The following is an 18,401-nucleotide window of genomic DNA, read 5'->3' as shown; positions in this document are numbered from 1 at the left end:
TTACATTTATATAGTTGTGGCTTATAAAAATTTTCGCAACAAAATTTAGTGTTGCCACAAATTAACTTTTTTACCAACAATATCAGTTGTTGTTAAAAATTGACAAAAAGTTAGTTAGGAATGCTTTTAGCAACAATAATTTTTATTGCAATAAAGCTCAAATATTTATTATATACCTTTAGCAACAATTTGTGAGTTGTGGCGACATACATAATACACATTTTCTTTTTAGAAATTTTATACAAATATTTTCTGCACTTTAGCAACAATTTGTGAATTGCTGCTATATACACAATACACTTTTCTTTTAGAAATTTTATACAAATATTTGCTTGTATAGCTTGTAGTTTTGTAAGCATTATTTCTCTAAATTTTGACACACTGGAAGTTCGAAAGGGACCCTGTATCTTTGCTCCTTTGTCTTTTTGGAATAGAGACCGTCAATAGACTTATAGAAGATGGTGGGATGAGAAGGGGTTTTGATATTGTCCCTGAAAGAAGAGAGTTATGGTCACATTCTATCTATTGTTCACTAATGATACTACCATTGGTTAGACAATTTCTATACCAATTACCATATTGAATAATTGTAATGGCTTAAAGTGTTGGCCTAATTTGGTACTGACAGTAGCCAAGCCTTAAAACCAACTATGCATAATCTTGACAATGTCAGTTAAGGACTTCAGCTGAATGTATTATTCATGTAATACTTTTCACTTATGTGTATGTATGGAAATTGTGGTGAGTTAGATGTCAGTTAAGGACTTCAGAATGTGTCTGTTCATTTTCATTGCTAAACAGTTGACCGAACATCCGTTTACATGGAGAAATGATTCGCTCGCATTTATGCTGCCCTTTATTACTAGTCATGTGTTCAAATTTTGTCAGATGCAACCATAACTTGTTTTCTGCTATTGAATTTCAGGAAGTGGAAGCTAATGTTGAACACTCATCGATCTGTACTTGGCTGACTGCATGGATTGAAGCAATTGAAGTGTTTATGTATGTTGTAATTTGTATGAGCAGGTTTTAGCAGGGTTACTATATGGATATCGGAATGATATACTTCTTTTTTATCAAGTAATCTGTTCTGACTAGAGTTGGCGTGACTTACTGTGGAAGTACTCCAAATGTCATAACTACCAATGTGCGGTTTGTTTTTGGCTTCTTCCCTTGCTTTTCCAATAATCGCGGACACCCTCTCTCACATCCAAACCCAACGACTAGTTCTCTTCAAACCACCGGTAACACCTATGTTTCACCGGACCCCTAAAACCAAAAATCTGAACCCTCTCCTTCTGATACCATTAACAACAATATCCACAAAAAGGACTACAATCAGAATGTGCAGCAAAAAAAAAAAACAATGTCCCTGGTGGCATATCAAACACCATTGTTCCATCAAAGCCCACATTTGCTGCTACTGTCCAAATAACTCCGGTAGCTACGACAGCTTCTACTACTTTTAATATTCCAACCTGGGAGTTGGCTGTCTTCTTTAGTGCCGAAGATTACTTTCTTTAATCTTGCCAGTAAGCTTGCCATAGTCGGGAAATTCATAAAGGGTAAACCAACTATGGAAGAGTTAAAAAAGCTACTTATTAGCCAATTTCAACTGCAAAGATTGGTTAAAATAGCTTAATTGATTATAGAACAGTGTACATTCACTTCTCTGATGAATAACATATGGTAATATCATTAAAAGCTTGAATAAGACCATTTTTTGTCGGACATAGAGGTACAGCCAGCCTCATTGTCATGTATATCCAAATCATCAGCCAAAATAATAAAAAAAAAACAAGCCAAATAGAGCCCAGGTGCTCAAATAAAATCTCATTCACATCGTCTTTTCCAATGTTTTTACAACTGCATAGGCTTCAAAATCTGTAGAAATCAATCGCTATCTTTTACTAGACTTTCCACAAATCTCCGCCATCTTTTTAGAGACTAGTTTCTGGGAATGTGCATTGCTTGTGTGTCCAATGTACCTTCTATGTTTTTTGATAATTTACTTATTTTGATCAACCTTGTGAATAGTATGAGTCCTATACACATTTCTGTTTTTGATGTTTATCATGATACATTACTGATCGTTTTTGCTTGCCAAGTTGAACAATGATCTGTTTTGCCTTCTCTATTGTATTCAGTACCAGAATTGTAATACTATCTTGTTACCAGATTTACAATCGTGTTAAAAACTTGGTTTGGTACAAGTCTTTTGTTGTATAATTAGATATTTGAATGTCTCTAGAATGTGAAGATAACTCAGTATTGTTGAGTAACAGAATGAAACAGGTCCGCAATATATGGATATCGGAATGAACCCAACTCCTGTGTTTATGTATGTTGTAATTTGTATGAGCAGGTTTTAGCAGGGTTACTATATGGATATCGGAATGAACCCAACTGCTGTGTTTATGTATTTTTTAATTTCGTTAAAGTATGAAGAGTTCTGTTTTCATTTTCCTTTTCTGATCTGGAAGTGTTTCGTTCTTTTATAACATTGGTGTAAAAGAAGAATCTTTTTTTTATGTATGTTGTATCCCCAATTCCCTTTTTGTGCTTCTCCCCTATCGTAAAGAATTGTTTGTTCAATTCTAAAATTTTAAGGACATCCGCCCTGCGAAACAGAACAGACAGCAAAAATCTGAAGCCCCTCCTACTGATACCACTATTAACATAAGGGGAAGTAGAGGTTTGGAGGTACAAAATGAATGTAGAAATGTTGGGGAGGGAAAGAATAACAAGCTTAGACAATAATAAAACAATGTTTGTGAGATTGGCAAGATCAAGCTTGAAAACATGTGTTGCACTGGGCTAGAAAACAACATATATTTTTCAATGTTTCACAACAACAAGGGTGTTTTCTATTGTTTGGTCAGTCGCAAATATTACTCTTTCGATTACTTGGGCATCAAAGCTTATTCAAGTCCAAATATTTTCAACTTGGTTCAACCAACATCCTGCATTTGGATCGAATCAGGGAATGATTAATTGTACACCCTTTTAGTTGGTGTTTATTTTTTTCCATTAGTTAGCAATGTTGTCCTAATAAGAGCCTAATTATTTTGCCAAAAGAAAAAAAAGATACCGATAACAATAATATCTCAGAGAGGACTATAATCAGAATGGCAAATTGAAGCCCACATTTGCTGCTACTGTCCAAGCAACTCTGGCAGCTACAACAGCTTCTACTACTAATGATATTCAACTTGGGACTCATCTCGGTAAGCCAGCTGTCTGCTTTAATGCCGAAGATTGCTTTTTTTTTTCGTTAAAAAAGGTCCAACATGCCTCATGTATATCTAAATCATCAGCCAAATAAGTCAAGAAGTCCATATCTCGCTGCTTTCTTACTCGACTCTATAGTTATGATATTGGCTCATATATACTCTTACCATTATACAAATGACTCACATATACCCTTATCGTTATATAAATGACTCACATATACCTTTACCGTTATTAAAAGAGCTCACATATACCCTTTATCTAACGGAAGTGAAAAAATTAGTTTCAAATTTATATTTTTTACTTTAATTTTTTTTAAAATCATGTAAGGTATATATATGATTCTTTTAGCCAAGTTCAAGGTATATTTTAATCTTTTTCATACAAAAATTATTTTTTGACTTCTTTGATCATCATTATTCGAGTTTCTTATTCTTTTTTTTCTTTCATTCTTTAGTGTAAAGAAAAAATTTAAAACTATTTTTTTTGCGGCTATATTGTAATTTAGTTTTTGTATTTATAAAAATAAAACAAAAAATGGGTCATCTATATTAATTTTAAAATAAATTAATGAAACATAAATAAATTTGACCATCAAAATAATAAATTTAAATTAGTTGTTGAAACAAAAAAGTAAAAAAAAATATGTGTGAGGAGAATCAAATATACCACATATGGATTATATTTTTTTCAAAAAAATAAAAAATTAAAAAATTAAATTAAAATTAATTTTTCCCTTCTGTTAGAGGAAAATGGTATATATGTGAGTCATTTGTATAATAGTAGGGATATATATGAGCCAATATCAGCTCTAAATGATAGAGTTGAGGGGTATATCAGACCTTTTCCCTTAGTAATTTATTCGCGCAAAAAAAAATGTTTAAAGAAGTTTCGTAAGGGATAATTAGAGAAATTATTCTTTTTATGTATGACTAGGTAATTTAGCCGTGCGAATTTTGCTAAGCTTTTGGACAGTTTTTCCAATAATTGACTGTTTTAAGAAAAAAAAAAGTAAATTTAGTAGGTTTTAAGAACATTTCAACAGAAATTAAATGATTTGACATTATCACATATCTCAAGAATTTTAAAAATATAATAAATGATTTAAAATATCTTGATATCTAATCATTTTTATCTTTTGCATAATTTATCATAATATATGTTTGATGATATAATTGTCTTGTTAAAACTAAGTGATGTTTTTATGTAGCGATTAAACATATTATTTTCTATTTTTTTGTACATGAAAAATATAGAATTAATAATTTTATGGTTAGAATAACTCCTTGTTAAAAACAAATTATATAAAAGTTTTTGATAATCAATATTAGTTATAAATAAGTTAAGACCGTTAAAAATGTACACCATAACAACATAAATATTTTTTTTAGAGACAATCTACTTGTCTGAGGTCAAACGTTCACCACATTTCGTTATTGTTACTTTGTTACTCTAACAAAATTTATAGAAGGAGAAAAATAAATTTGAAACAACAACAAAATAATAATGTTGATCCTTTTAGACCCTTCTAGATGCTTCATCAATGCAACTTTAAGACTTTTTTAGAAATATGTATGTATAGTTGTTGCATTATGAAAGTACAAGTAGATCAAAATGTTGGATTCTAGACTCAATGACTTGGGACATAAAGGACAACAAATCTATGTTAATAGACAAATCTTTTGTAGCTTAAGATATTACTTTTATTTAGAGCAAATTTTGTTTCATATTCTTCAAAATTAAGCTTGCTGAAAATAGTCATAACTCACACAAAAAATATTTAGTAGAGCTGAATGAGAAGGAAAAAACGAAAAACATTAAAAGGACAAAAGCTTTGTCCAAGTGAGATCATATACATACCAAACGAAAAATAATCAATACACTTTTAAGGAGACAACAAAACAACGAGAAAAACATACATTAAAGGGAGTAAACTATGAGATATCCAATGATGATAAGAAATCATTCTAACCAGAAAAGTTCTCATGTTTTAAAATAATATACACTAGAAAATTGACTAACACTTCAATCAACTTTCAATCCTTAAAGTACTCATAATATCCAGTGATAAAATTTAGTAAAAATAGATAACAACAACATAAAAACAAAAAATATGGGCATGCAAAGTTATTAACTCTAAGAGGAATTTCTAAAGAACACAAAATCTCATCCTTGTATGTGAAGAAATGACGTTGTTGATGATCAAATTATAGATTTGTAAGGGGTTTTTTTATTGTACCTTCAACAATTCCAATAGACAAAACTTGCTTGAATACTCAATTAACGTTTGTTATTTAATATGTACTAACAAATACTATAACAATAATATTGCAAAAACATAAACAACAAAATTTAAAGCATGTACTAAAAAATAACAATTAATAATATAAGTATAAATTAATGACTGTAAAAACATACCAGGATCTGTAACAATAGAATGAAACAAAATGGAAAAAATCGAGCCCACTGAATGTACAGTGTCCCCTTAAGAAAGTTATTTCCCCCTAGTACGCGAGATTTAAAGGAATAGATCCTCTCGGGAAAGAACGATTCTATTCACTAGTGTATTGATACCAAAAAATTGTGTCAGTGAGTCATTCAACATGAGCAAAGTACACATTTATTTAATTGTCCAGAAGAAGAAGAAGAAAAAGTTCAAAATTTTCATTGTTTTAAAATGAGAGGAAATTCCTCTATTTATAGACAACAAAAGGTGGTGTGAACAAATGATTATTGTGTCTTATCGAAAAGGTCACAACCTTTCATAAAAATCACAACTTTTCATAAACGTCGCAACTTTCCATAAAAGTCGCAACTCTTCATAAAAGTCGCAACTCTTCATAAAAATCACAACTTTTCATGAAAGGGAAATGCTAGTTTTGGAAATAAAATAAATTAAAAGGAATTCCTGATTTGTGGTGGCTCCACGTAGGCGGGTCTAGGGTTTTCTTTTTATATATATATATATATATATATATATATATATATATATATATGATTTTTTAAGAGGTGCGTAAATGAAAAAATGAACGACTAATATGAATGGAGGGGTATAAATTTTTGCGTAGGCGTAGGTCTAAATATCACTCAATATTAGGAAATTGTGCTACTTCACTGCCTGCTCTGCCTCTGCTGCTGCTGCCTCACTTCACAGAAAAACCCTTTGGGCAATTCACTTTCTGCTTTGCTCTTCTTCACTTGACTGAAAATCATCTGGCGGCGATGTTTCCGTTTGTTTCTTTTTGGGATTGGATTCATCAGGCAATTCACATCATTCTTCTCAAATTCTTCTCATGGTATGATTTCATCTTCACTCCAACTTGTACAACAACAGATTCCGAAATTCCAAATGAAATCATAACAGACATACTCTTAAGGCTCCCCCCTAAATCTTTCTTGATATATATGTCCGTTTCGATATCATGGCATCAACTCATATCTAGCCCTGATTTCGTGAATACACATCTCAAATTAAACAAATCATAGAGTTCTGTTTCCAGGCATCAACGGGAATTTCAACTTTAGTTCTCTCCTCCCTTCCCTGTTTGACAAACAACAAGCCACTGTTCACATGGATTCTCCGGCTTTATCATCTTCCATTGTGGGTACTGCCAATGGGTATTTGTCTGTACGATTACAAAGGGGAGATATATATATGGAACCCCACCATTAGCAAGTCAAAGAAACTACTTAATTTGCCATGGGATTCCTCTTTCTATATGAAATATGGTTTTGGATTTGATGAATCACTCACATCTATGTTGTTGATATTGCTTATACTAGGTGACTATTTTTGCAGTACTATGTTATTTTTAGTTTTGATGATTTGACAAACAATGGGATCTAATAAGGGGACCTGATCCCATAGAGGAATGATGTTCCTATGCGAGAAAGGGACAGTTAGAAAAAGTACACTGCAACCTCTGTCACCTGTAGGGATCTGCAGGAGAAGGTGCACGTCTCTCGTACAACGTGACAGGGCCGTTGGCCAATAGCGTGGCTTCTAAGGTTGTTTCTATCATATATAAGGTTCTTCTCAATAGACAGAACCTCAGTTTTTGCATTCCTGAAAAGTTCAAGAACACAACAAAAACCATCCTTTCCAAAAGTATTTTCCTCAAGAACAATAGGACCTGATAGAGATGTTAGCATCTTTAGTTGTCTTAGGGTTTATACTTCAGTGCTTATCTTTGTAGATCTATTCATAAGCTATAACATAATTAGATCAGTGTTTCATTTCAGTGTTAATCTTGAGTCATTGGTAGAGTTAGCTATGGCTAGTGGATGAAATCTAAGTCAACTAGAGTTAGTTGGGTTAGTGGGCGATAGAGTCGTTGCTTAGTTTGAAAAGAAGTCTGAATCAATTAGAGTTAGTTGATTCAGTGGGCAACAAAGTTGTTGCTTAGAGGTGGAAAAGATTTAGAGACTGAATCGTTGCTCCTTTTGAGATAAATGGAGTTTGGGTTGAAATCCTGTGAGTACGGGTCGTGGTTTTCACCGCTCTTGAGCAAGAGGGTTTCCACATAAACTGCTTGTGTTGTTTACTTTATTGCATTTACTTATTATTGGTGTTCTTGTTGTGTCAAGGGACCTGGTCCATTGATTGATAGTGGAAGCTTACATCCTAACATACTATACACTTTTTTTACGAAATTTTTGAGAGATGCAACCTTAACTTGTTTTGGACTATTGAATTTCAGGAAGTGGAAGCTGATTCCGTACTTGCTGCTGAGTGCATGGATCGAAATGATGAAGCCTTGTCATGATCTATTTTCTTTCTCCATCTTGTCTGCTGCATTTAGGATCAGAATTGTAGTTGTATCGTGTATAATGAGGATTTATATAACTTGATTCCGCCTTGTACACCGAGAATGTTAGAGGAAACCTTGTGGATGGTTCCCCTGCTTTTCAGGGTGAAAGATTATTATTAGTCGTTCTAGTAAACTTAGCAATTATGAAAATGCTCCACATCTAATTATTGATGTACAACAACTTTTACTACAGTTGATATTCATGAGAGTTGGTAGTCTTCTTTAGTGCCAAAGATTACTTTCTTTAATCTTGCCAGTAAGCTTACTATAGTCAAGAAATTCACAAAGGGAAAACCAAATATGGAAGAGTTAAGAAAGCTATTATTAGCCAATTTCAACTTTTGGGATCGGTTAAAATAGATTATTTGATTATAGAACTGTATACATTGATTTCTTTGATGAATAACATATGGCAATATCATTAAAAGCTTCAACATGGAAGAAACGCCCTAAGAAGGCCTCCTCAAAACAAGCCCAACTCGCAGGTGGTGCTCCCTCAACTCGGTTCTTCTTCCATTGGTCGAACCATATCCTAGCGACACCCCTTCATCTGGTATGCTGCTAGTTCCACCCTCTCAGTATCAACAACATGCATGATTTCGAAAACCATCTGAAGCTTTTCAACAAACTTCTCTGGATCCTCCGTAACACTTGAACTTGTGAAGTCTGGAGGATTCATCCTTAAGAACTCGTGGATCCTCGAAGTATCAGCCACTTCCTGATGATTCCCTCTCTGTTGCCCAACTTGATTGGTCACAACTTGGCTCAACATCCAAGTAGCCTCATGAAACTCAGCATTGGTGACCTCTCCTCGGGGTTGCAGGTCCAGTGCATTAGGTACCCCTTGTTCCTATGGTTCAACATTTCTCCTAGCCGGACGACCTCAGACAAATCTTTGTGGAGGCATGATCTGAAAGACACGCGCAAGCACGAGTTAGAAAAAACTTTTTAGAGATCAAACTCTAACGCACGAAATGAGTATGAAAGAAGTGAAAGAATTTCCTGTAACATCCGACAATTTGAAATAACTATGAAAAGGCTTAGAATTGGAAATACTCATTTTTGGAAGGAATTAAAACTCTGGAAAATTTGGTTCAAGTATGGGAAAAAGTGAGTTTACGGCCAACTTTGAACAGTTATAACTCCTAGATCAGGATGAATTAGGTGTAGTTCCAGTTATTTTTGCGAAGCTCGTGGAATGATCTTTCCAACGCCACCGAGTTTGCTCGATTCCGAGTTCGTATGAGTGAGTTATGCCCTTTGGAAGTTGGGCAGTTGGCAGGGAAATTAGTCCGAAAATTTTAAGGGTATTTTGGTCTTTTCCCTAACCAATTCTTTTTGTTATATTGTTGTGTTAGACTGATTTTTAGATCAGTTTGTCCCATTTTAAAGAGTGAGAGTGAGGGTTTGTGAGTGAAGAAGAGAAGAAGAGGAGAAAGAGAAGATCAAGCAAGGTTTCGTCAAAGATCGTCGTGGATATCGTCGGGGGTGATCCCTACTAGGTATGTGAGTTCATAGTGTTGGGCTGGTTCTTCCCCCCACACTCCAAACTCGTTTTATTTCCGAGAAAAGATTGGTTGTGTTGTTGAAGTTGTTGGGTTGTGTTGTTGAAGTTCCTTGTTGATTTGGGACATGTTTCCAGTTGTGTTTTGAGTTGAATCTCTTGTATATTGAGGGATTTTATGATTCTTAGTGTTTGTAGTTGAAACCCTTGAAGTTAGGGTGGTTTAGAGTTGGACAAAGGAGGAAGAAAAGTCGAGTTTTCAGGGAAAAGTGGTGGCGCGTCGCCCCTGCCAGTGCGCCCTAAAAGGGACTCTGAAGTCCAGCCTTTGGGGCGGCGAGCCTAGTAGTTTGCCAGCAGGCCCCTTCTGAGCTTCGATGGCTGGTGCTCCGCGCCTTGCAGAGCGCCAAGGACGCCAAGTTTCCCCATTTTTTTCATACTTTCTCATGCATGTTCCTTGGTATTGTACCTATGTTTCCTAGTTGTTTCCAACACTCCAAGGTACGTCTAAACGTCAAGAACTCATCCGTAAACGTGTGATCATATACCTTGAATCCATAATCCAATTCAAGGCGAGTTTGGATCAAAGTCAAGTGAAATTAGAAGTCAAGTCTAGAAGTTAAGAAGTAAGTCAAAGCAAGTTTTCAAAGTTGTTCAAGAGTCTTTATTGAATGTTTTAACTTCATTTTAAGGCTCAAGTTTCAAGTCAAGCAAAGAGTATAGAGTTTCAAGCTAAGTAAAGAGTCTCAAGTTTCAAGTCAAGCAAAAAGTATCGAGTTTCAAGTTAAGTCAAGAGTTTAAAGTTGAGTTCATTTCTCAAAAGCTATTAGGGAACTAATTATTCCTAAATATGTTTATAAATGTTTTTACTTTTGAGTAAGAGGGGAACCATGTTTTCCAAAAGAGCCTTTGGGCTAAGTTTTGAGTAATTATCTCAACTAAAGAGAGATGTGTTTAAAGCACTTATGAGCCAAAGTATTTTTGGGAGTAGTATTGAGCACCGAATTGGGGACACGAGTTCATATTAACTCAACTCTCCATAAGAACCATGCACCAACATGGGACTTGACATATCATTCTTTTTAGATGATCACGTAAGATTAAGCTAGTGGATCCACTAAGTTAAAGTAAGGTCCTATATCACGGCAAGGTATAGGATGGTCCTTGGGCAACGTGAGGTAAAACATTGTATCATCACTAGGGCTCATAGTGGTGATTGCCGGTTAAAAAATCTCCCACTAAAGTTATATTACTTTTATATAAGTAAAGTTGAGTTTGTTATTGTTTTATCATTAACGAGCTAAGTTGTTTACACTGTTTTATAAGCTTTATATATTGCATGTGTCTTATTGCTTTATATATTGAGTTCAGTTATTCATGAGTCGAGCAGAGCCAAGGTAAGTGTTCTCTTGCACTCTTTTCAAGCTTAAGCTGTTGCTTAGTTTTCCAGCTTGCATACTCGTACATTCAATGTACTGATGCCAGTTGGCCTGCATCTTATGACGATGCAGACACAGGTTCCCAGGATAAGCATGCAGCACGCCGTTGATCCAGCTGAGCACTCCAGAGTCAATGGTGAGCCTCTTTGCATTCCGGAGGACTCAGTTATTTTGTTCTCTTAGTTTTGTTTTGTTAGGATGTTGTGGGGTCTGTCCCAACGTCCATCTCAGTTAGTTAGTTAGTATTGAGTCTCTCATCTATGTATATATGTAAATTCTATTTTGAGACTCTAGATGCCTTTTTGGCAAGATTTTATCAGTTGGTTGTTTTATAACCTTTCATTGCTTTGAGTTATGCTGTTGAGTTAAGTTTCCGCTGAGTTAAGAAAGCCAAGCCAGGGGTTCGCTTGGGGCCAGCAATGGTCTTCGAGTGCCGGCCACGTCCAGGGTGTAGGCTCGGGGCGTGACAAACTTGGTATCAAAACACAGAGTTCAAGAGTCCTAGGGAGTCTATGAAGTCGTGTTTGTAGAGTCCTAGTTATCGGTGTGAAGCGCGCCACATCTTTAATTAGGAGGCTACAACATTTAGGAAGATTTCTCAGTTCTTTCATACTCATCTCGTGCGTTAGAGTTCATCTCTAAGAAAATCATTTTAATTCATGCTTGTGCGTGTTTTAGATAGTCATGCACCTACGAAGAGTTGGCAAAGGGCGTCTTCCTAGACGTTATGTTGATGAGCAAGAGTTACCTTATGCACCGGGAGTACAACTTCAAGGGGAAGTTTCTACTGCCGAGTTCAGAGAGGCAATTAGAATTCTGAGTCAAGCTGTAACTAATCAGATTGGTCAGCAAAGGGGAGCTCAACATGAAGGAGCTGACACTTCTAGGATTCGTGAGTTCTTGGGGATGAATCTTCCGAGTTTCATGGGTTCAAGCACTACTGAGGATCCATAGAACTTCATTGAGGAGCTGAAGAAGATTTTTGATGTGATGCATGTGGCAGATATTGAGCGGGTTGAACTAGCTGCGTATCAATTGAAGGATGTTGCTAGAACTTGGTTCGACCAGTGGAAAGGGGACAGAGTTGAGAATGCACCACCTGCGAATTGGGCCTGTTTTGAAGAAGCTTTCTTGGGGTGTTTCTTTCCTTGAGAATTGAAAGAGGCCAAGGTACGTGAGTTCCTCACACTTAAGTAGGAGTATTTGAGTGTTCATGAGTACAGTCTGAATTTCACACAACTATCCCCCTATGCTCCGGAGATGGTTGCAGACATGAGGAATAAAATGAGTTTGTTTGTTGCTGGGTTGTCTCGGTTGTCAAACAAGGAAGGTAGGGCTGCAATGCTTATTGGGGACATGGACATATCTAGGTTAATGGTCTATGTGCAGCAGGTTGAGAAAGAGAAGCTGAGGGACAGAGAAGAGTTCAGAAATAAGAGAGAGAAGACCGGTAATGAGACCGGGCAACAGAAAGGTAATGCGAACCGTTCATCCTTCCACCAAAGGCAAACGGGACCTGCTCCATCATCTGTTAGAGCACCTCCACCCAGATACATTGGTGAATTTAATGGCTAGAATTAGAAGGATTTCAAGGCTAGACCAGCACAGTCTTCGGGTAGTATGGCACAAGGAGGTAGTTCGATTCCTGCATGTGTTAGATGTGGTAGAACCCACCCCGGTAAATGTCGTGATGGCCAGACAGGGTGTTTTAAGTGTGGACAAGAGGGTCACTTCATGAAAGAGTGCCCTAAGAATAAGCAAGGTAGTGGAAATCTGGGCAGTAGGGCCCAATCTTCATCAGTTGCTCCCCCAGACAGGACGACACCTAGAGGAGCTACTTCTAATACTAGCGGAGGAGCAAACCGCCTCTATGCAAGCACCAGTCGCCATGAGCAAGAGAACTCTCCAAATGTTGTCACTGGTATGATCAAAGTCTTTGCTTTTGACGTGTATGCTTTGCTAGACCCAAGAGCAAGTTTATCTTTTGTAACTCCTTATGTTGCAAATAAGTTTGATGTTCTTCCAAAAAGACTTTGTGAACCCTTTTGTGTTTCTACACCTGTTGGGGAGTCTATTATAGCAGAAAGAGTTTATCGTGATTGTCCTGTTACTATCAATCACAAGAGCACCATGACTGATTTGGTTGAGTTAGACATGGTAGATTTCGATGTCATTTTAGGTATGGATTGGGTTCATGCCTGTTATGCATCATTAGATTGTAGAACCCGAGTGGTCAAGTTTCAGTTTCCGAATGAGACAGTCATAGAGTGGAGTAGTAGTTCAGCAGTGCCTAAGGGTCGTTTCATTTCGTACCTTAAGGCGAGAAAGTTAGTTTCGAAGGGTTGTATTTATCACTTAGTCCGAGTTCATGACTCTAGTGTTGAGATACCTCCTTTTCAGTCAATTTCTATAGTAAGAGAGTTTCCAGAAGTTTTTCCTGATGATCTACCCGAAATTCCTCCTCAGAGAGAAATAGAGTTCGACATAGATCTCATTCCTGATACTCGTCCTATCTCTATTCCGCCTTATAGAATGGCACCAACAGAGTTGAAAAAGCAGTTGAAAGATCTCCTAGATAAGGGTTTCATTTGACCAAGTGTCTCGCCTTGGGGCGCTCAGTATTGTTTGTGAGAAAGAAGGATGGTTCCCTTAGAATGTGTATAGACTACCGCCATTTGAATAAGGTTACCATCAAGAATAAGTACCCTTTTCCGAGGATTGATGATATTTTCGATCAGCTTCAGGGTGCTACCTGTTTTTCAAAGATTGACCTCAGATCAGGCTATCATCAGTTAAGAGTAAGGGAATGTGATATTCCAAAGACAGATTTCAGAACCAATTATGGTCATTACGAGTTTTTGGTCATGTCCTTTGGTTTGACCAATGCACCGGCAGCTTTCATGGACCTTATGAACAAAGTCTTCAAACCTTATTTAGATATGTTTGTTATTGTCTTTATTGATGACATACTAATCTATTCAAGGAATGAAGAAGATCATGCTAGTCATCTCAGAATAGTTCTTCAGACTTTGAAAGATAAAAAGTTGTATGCCAAGTTCTCTAAGTGTGAGTTTTGGCTTAAGTCTGTGGCGTTCCTAGGCCACATTGTGTCCGGTGATGGAATTAAAGTTGATACTCGGAAAATTGAGGCAGTGCAGAATTGGCCTAGACCCACATCTCCAACTGAAATTAGGAGTTTCTTGGGATTAGCTGGCTATTATAGAAGGTTTGTTGAGGGGTTCTCGTCTATTGCATCTCTTTTGACAAAGTTGACTCAGAAGACAGTGAAATTTCAATGGTCTGAAGCTTGTGAGAAAAACTTTCAGAAATTGAAAAAGAGGTTGATTTTTGCTCCAGTTTTGACGTTACCAGAAGGTACTTAAGGTTTTGTGGTGTATTGTGATGCATCTAGAATTGGTTTGGGTTGTGTCTTAATGCAGAATGGCAAGGTTATAACTTATGCCTCCAGACAGTTGAAGGTTCATGAGAAGAATTACCCAACCCATGACTTGGAGTTAGCTGCTGTAGTATTCGCTTTGAAGATATGGCATCATTACTTGTATGGGGTGCATGTTGATGTATTTACTGATCATAAGAGTCTTCAATATGTGCTTACTCAGAAAGAGCTTAATCTCAGGTAGATGAAGTGGTTAGAATTACTCAAGGATTATGACCTGAGTATTCTTTACCACCCAGGTAAGGCTAACGTTGTTGCTGATTCTTTAAGCAGGTTGTCTATGGGTAGCACCGCCCATATTGAAGAAGGAAAGAGAGAGTTAGCAAAAGATGTGCACAGACTGGCATGCCTGGGAGTCAGATTTATAGATTCCGCAGAAGGAGGAATAGCGGTGGCGAATGGGGCCGAGTCATCACTAGTGTCAGAAGTGAAAGAGAAACAAGATCAAGATCCCATTTTGCTTGAGTTTAAGGCAAATGTTCAAAAGCAAAGAGTATTAACTTTTGAACAAGGGGGAGATGGTGTTTTGAGATTTCAAGGTAGATTGTGTGTACCTATGGTTGATGGACTTCAAGAGAGAATTATGGACGAAGCTCATAGCTCCAGATATTCCATTCATCCGGGTTCCACAAAGATGTATCGTGACTTGAGAGAAGTTTATTGGTGGAATGGCATGAAGAAGGGCATTGCAGAGTTTGTTGCTAAGTGTCCAAATTGCTAAGAAGTGAAAGTCGAGCACCAAAGGCCCGGTGGTTTGGCTCAGAGGATAGAACTTCCGGAATGGAAGTGGGAGATGATTAATATGGATTCCATCACAGGGTTGCCAAGGTCTCGCAGACAGCATGATTCTATTTGGGTAATTGTCGACAGAATGACAAAGCCAACCCATTTTCTACCGGTAAAGACTACTTTTTCAGCAGAAGATTATGCCAAGCTATATATTCAAGAGATAGTGAGACTTTATGGAGTCCCAGTCTCCATTATTTCAGATAGAGGTGCACAGTTTACTGCACAGTTCTGGAAATCTTTTAAGAAAGGCTTGGGTTCAAAGGTGAACTTAAGTACTGCCTTTCATCCTCAGACGGATGGGCAAGCAGAGCGCACTATTCAAACTTTAGAGGATTTGTTGAGGGCTTGTGTGATCGATTTCAAAGGTAATTGGGATGATCACCTACCTCTCATTGAGTTTGCCTACAACAACAGTTATCGCTCCAGCATCCAGATGGTTCCATATGAAGCTCTCTATGGGAGAAGATATAGATCTCCTATGGGATGGTTTGAAGTTGGTGAAGCAGGGTTGATAGGACTAGATTTAGTTCACCAAGCTATGGAGAAGGTGAAAGTGATTCAAGAGAGGTTGAAGACGGCACAGAGTCGCCAGAAGTCCTACACTGATGTTAGGAGAAGGGCGTTAGAGTTTGAAGTAGATGATTGGGTATATTTGAAAGTTTCACCCATGAAGGGGGTTATGAGGTTTGGTAAGAAGGGAAAACTTAGTCCCCGGTATATTGGACCTTATCGTATAACCAAGAGGATTGACAATGTTGTTTATGAGTTGGAGTTACCACAGGAACTAGCAGCGGTTCATCCGGTATTCCACATATCCATATTGAAGAAGTGCATAGGCAATCCTTCATTGATCCTACCAGCTGAAAGTATTAGGATCAAGGATAACTTATCTTATGAGGAGATTCCTGTTCAGATTTTAGATCGCCGAGTTCGTAGGCTGAGAACGAAAGATGTAGCATCAGTCAAGGTCCTTTGGAGGAACCAATTTGTTGAGAAAGCTACTTGGGAAGCCGAAGAGGACATGAAGAAGAGATATCCACATCTCTTTGAATCCGGGGGAAATGCAGATTAAGGTACTAATTTCCTTCTTAGTGCTCTTTTAATTATAATGAGTATGTTGTGGTTGTTGTTGTGTTTGCATGGTTGCTTGTTGGGTGTTTGAGTTGATGTTACACCCTTAGCCTTGTAAGAGTAACCTCATTGGAGGACGAATGTTCCCAAGGGGGAGATATTGTAACATTTGACAATTTGAAATAACTATGAAGAGGCTTAGAATTGGAAATACTCATTTTTGGAAGGAATTAAAAATCTGGAAAATTTGGTTTAAGTATGGGAAAAAGTGAGTTTTTGGCCAACTTTGAACAGTTATAACTCCTAGCTCAGGATGAATTAGGTGCATTTACAGTTATGTTTGCGAAGCTCATGGAATGATATTTCCAACGCCACCAAGTTTGCTCGATTCCGAGTTCGTATGAGTGAGTTATGCCCTTTGGAAGTTGGGCAGTTGGCAGGGAAATTAGTCCGAAAATTTTAAGGGTATTTTGGTCTTTTCCCTAACCAATTCTTTTTGTTATATTGTTGTGTTAGACTGATTTTTAGATCAGTTTGTCCCATTTTAAAGAGTGAGAGTGAGGGTTTGTGAGAGAAGAAGAGAAGAAGAGAAGAAGAGGAGAAAGAGAAGATCAAGCAAGGTTTTGTAAAAGATCGTCGTGGATATCGTCGGGGGTGATCCCTACTAGGTATGTGAGTTCATAGTGTTGGGTTGGTTCTTTCCCCCACACGCCAAACTCGTTTTATTTTCGAGAAAAGATTGGATGTGTTGTTGAAGTTGTTGGGTTGTGTTGTTGAAATTCCTTGTTGATTTGGGACATGTTTCCGGTTGTGTTTTGAGTTGAATCTCTTGTATGATGAGGGATTTTATGATTCTTAGTGTTTGGATTTGAAACCCTTGAAGTTAGGGTGGTTTAGAGTTGGACAAAGGAGGAAGAAAAGTCGAGTTTTCGGGGAAAAGTGGTGGCGCGTCGCGCCTGCTAGCGCACCCCAAAAGGTACTTTGAAGTCCAGCCTTTGGAGCGGCGCGCCTAGTAGAGTGCCAGCAGGCCCCTTCTGAGCTTCGAGGGCTGGCGCTCCGCGCCATGCAGAGCGCCAAGGACGCCAAGTTTCCCCATTCTTTTTATACTTTCTCATGCATGTTCCTTGGTATTGTACCTATGTTTCCTAGTTGTTTCCAACACTCCAAGGTACGTCTAAACATCAAGAACTCACCCGTAAGCGTGTGATCATATACCTTGAATCCATAATCCAATTCAAGGCGAGTTCGGATCAAAGTCAAGTGAAATTAGAAGTCAAGTCTAGAAGTTAAGAAGTAAGTCAAAGCAAGTTTTCAAAGTTGTTCAAGAGTCTTTATTGAACGTTTTAACTTCATTTTAAGGCTCAAGTTTCAAGTCAAGCGAAGAGTATAGAGTTTCAAGCTAAGTAAAGAGTCTCAAGTTTCAAGTCAAGCAAAGAGTATCGAGTTTCAAGTTAAGCCAAGAGTTTAAAGTTGAGTTCATTTCTCAAAAGCTATTAGGGAACTAAGTATTCCCAAAGAAGTTTATAAATGTTTTTACATTTGAGTAAGAGGGGAGCCATGTTTTCCAAAAGAGCCTTTGGGCTAAGTTTTGAGTAATTATCTCAACTAAAGAAAGATGTGTTTAAAGCACTTATGAGCCAAAGTATTTTTGGGAGTAGTATTGAGCACCGAATTGGGGACACGAGTTCATATTAACTCAAATCTCCATAAGAACCATGCGCCAACATGGGACTTGACGGATCATTCTTTTTAGATGATCACATAAGATTAAGCTATTGGATCCACTAAGTTAAAGTAAGGTCCTATATCACGGCAAGGTATATGATGGTCCTTGGGCAACGTGAGTTAAAACGTTGTATCACCACTAGGGCTCATAATGGTGATTATCAGTTAAAGAATCTCCCACTAAAGTTATATTACTTTTATATAAGTAAAGTTGAGTTTGTTAGTGTTTTATCATTAACGAGCTAAGTTGTTTACACTGTTTTACAAGCTTTATATATTGCATGTGTCTTATTGCTTTATATATTGAGTTCAGTTATTCATGAGTCGAACAGAGCCAAGGTAAGTGTTCTCTTGCACTCTTTTCAAGCTTAAGCTGT

The 18,401-nt window shown here is 37.2% G+C and overlaps 1 pseudogene; it reads left to right on the top strand.

The window, feature by feature from the left end:
- Positions 1-729: 729 nt before the first annotated feature.
- LOC125839104 (uncharacterized) lies at positions 730-16,967 on the top strand (annotated as a pseudogene).
- The last annotated feature ends 1,434 nt before the right edge of the window (positions 16,968-18,401 follow it).

This window comes from Solanum verrucosum, unplaced genomic scaffold, assembly GCF_900185275.1.
Source record: "Solanum verrucosum unplaced genomic scaffold, falcon-dt-bn FXZP01000163.1, whole genome shotgun sequence".
Classification (NCBI taxonomy): Eukaryota; Viridiplantae; Streptophyta; class Magnoliopsida; order Solanales; family Solanaceae; genus Solanum; species Solanum verrucosum.
The sequence above is the reverse complement of the archived record's forward strand: the minus strand, read 5'-3'. Positions and strand labels throughout refer to the sequence as shown.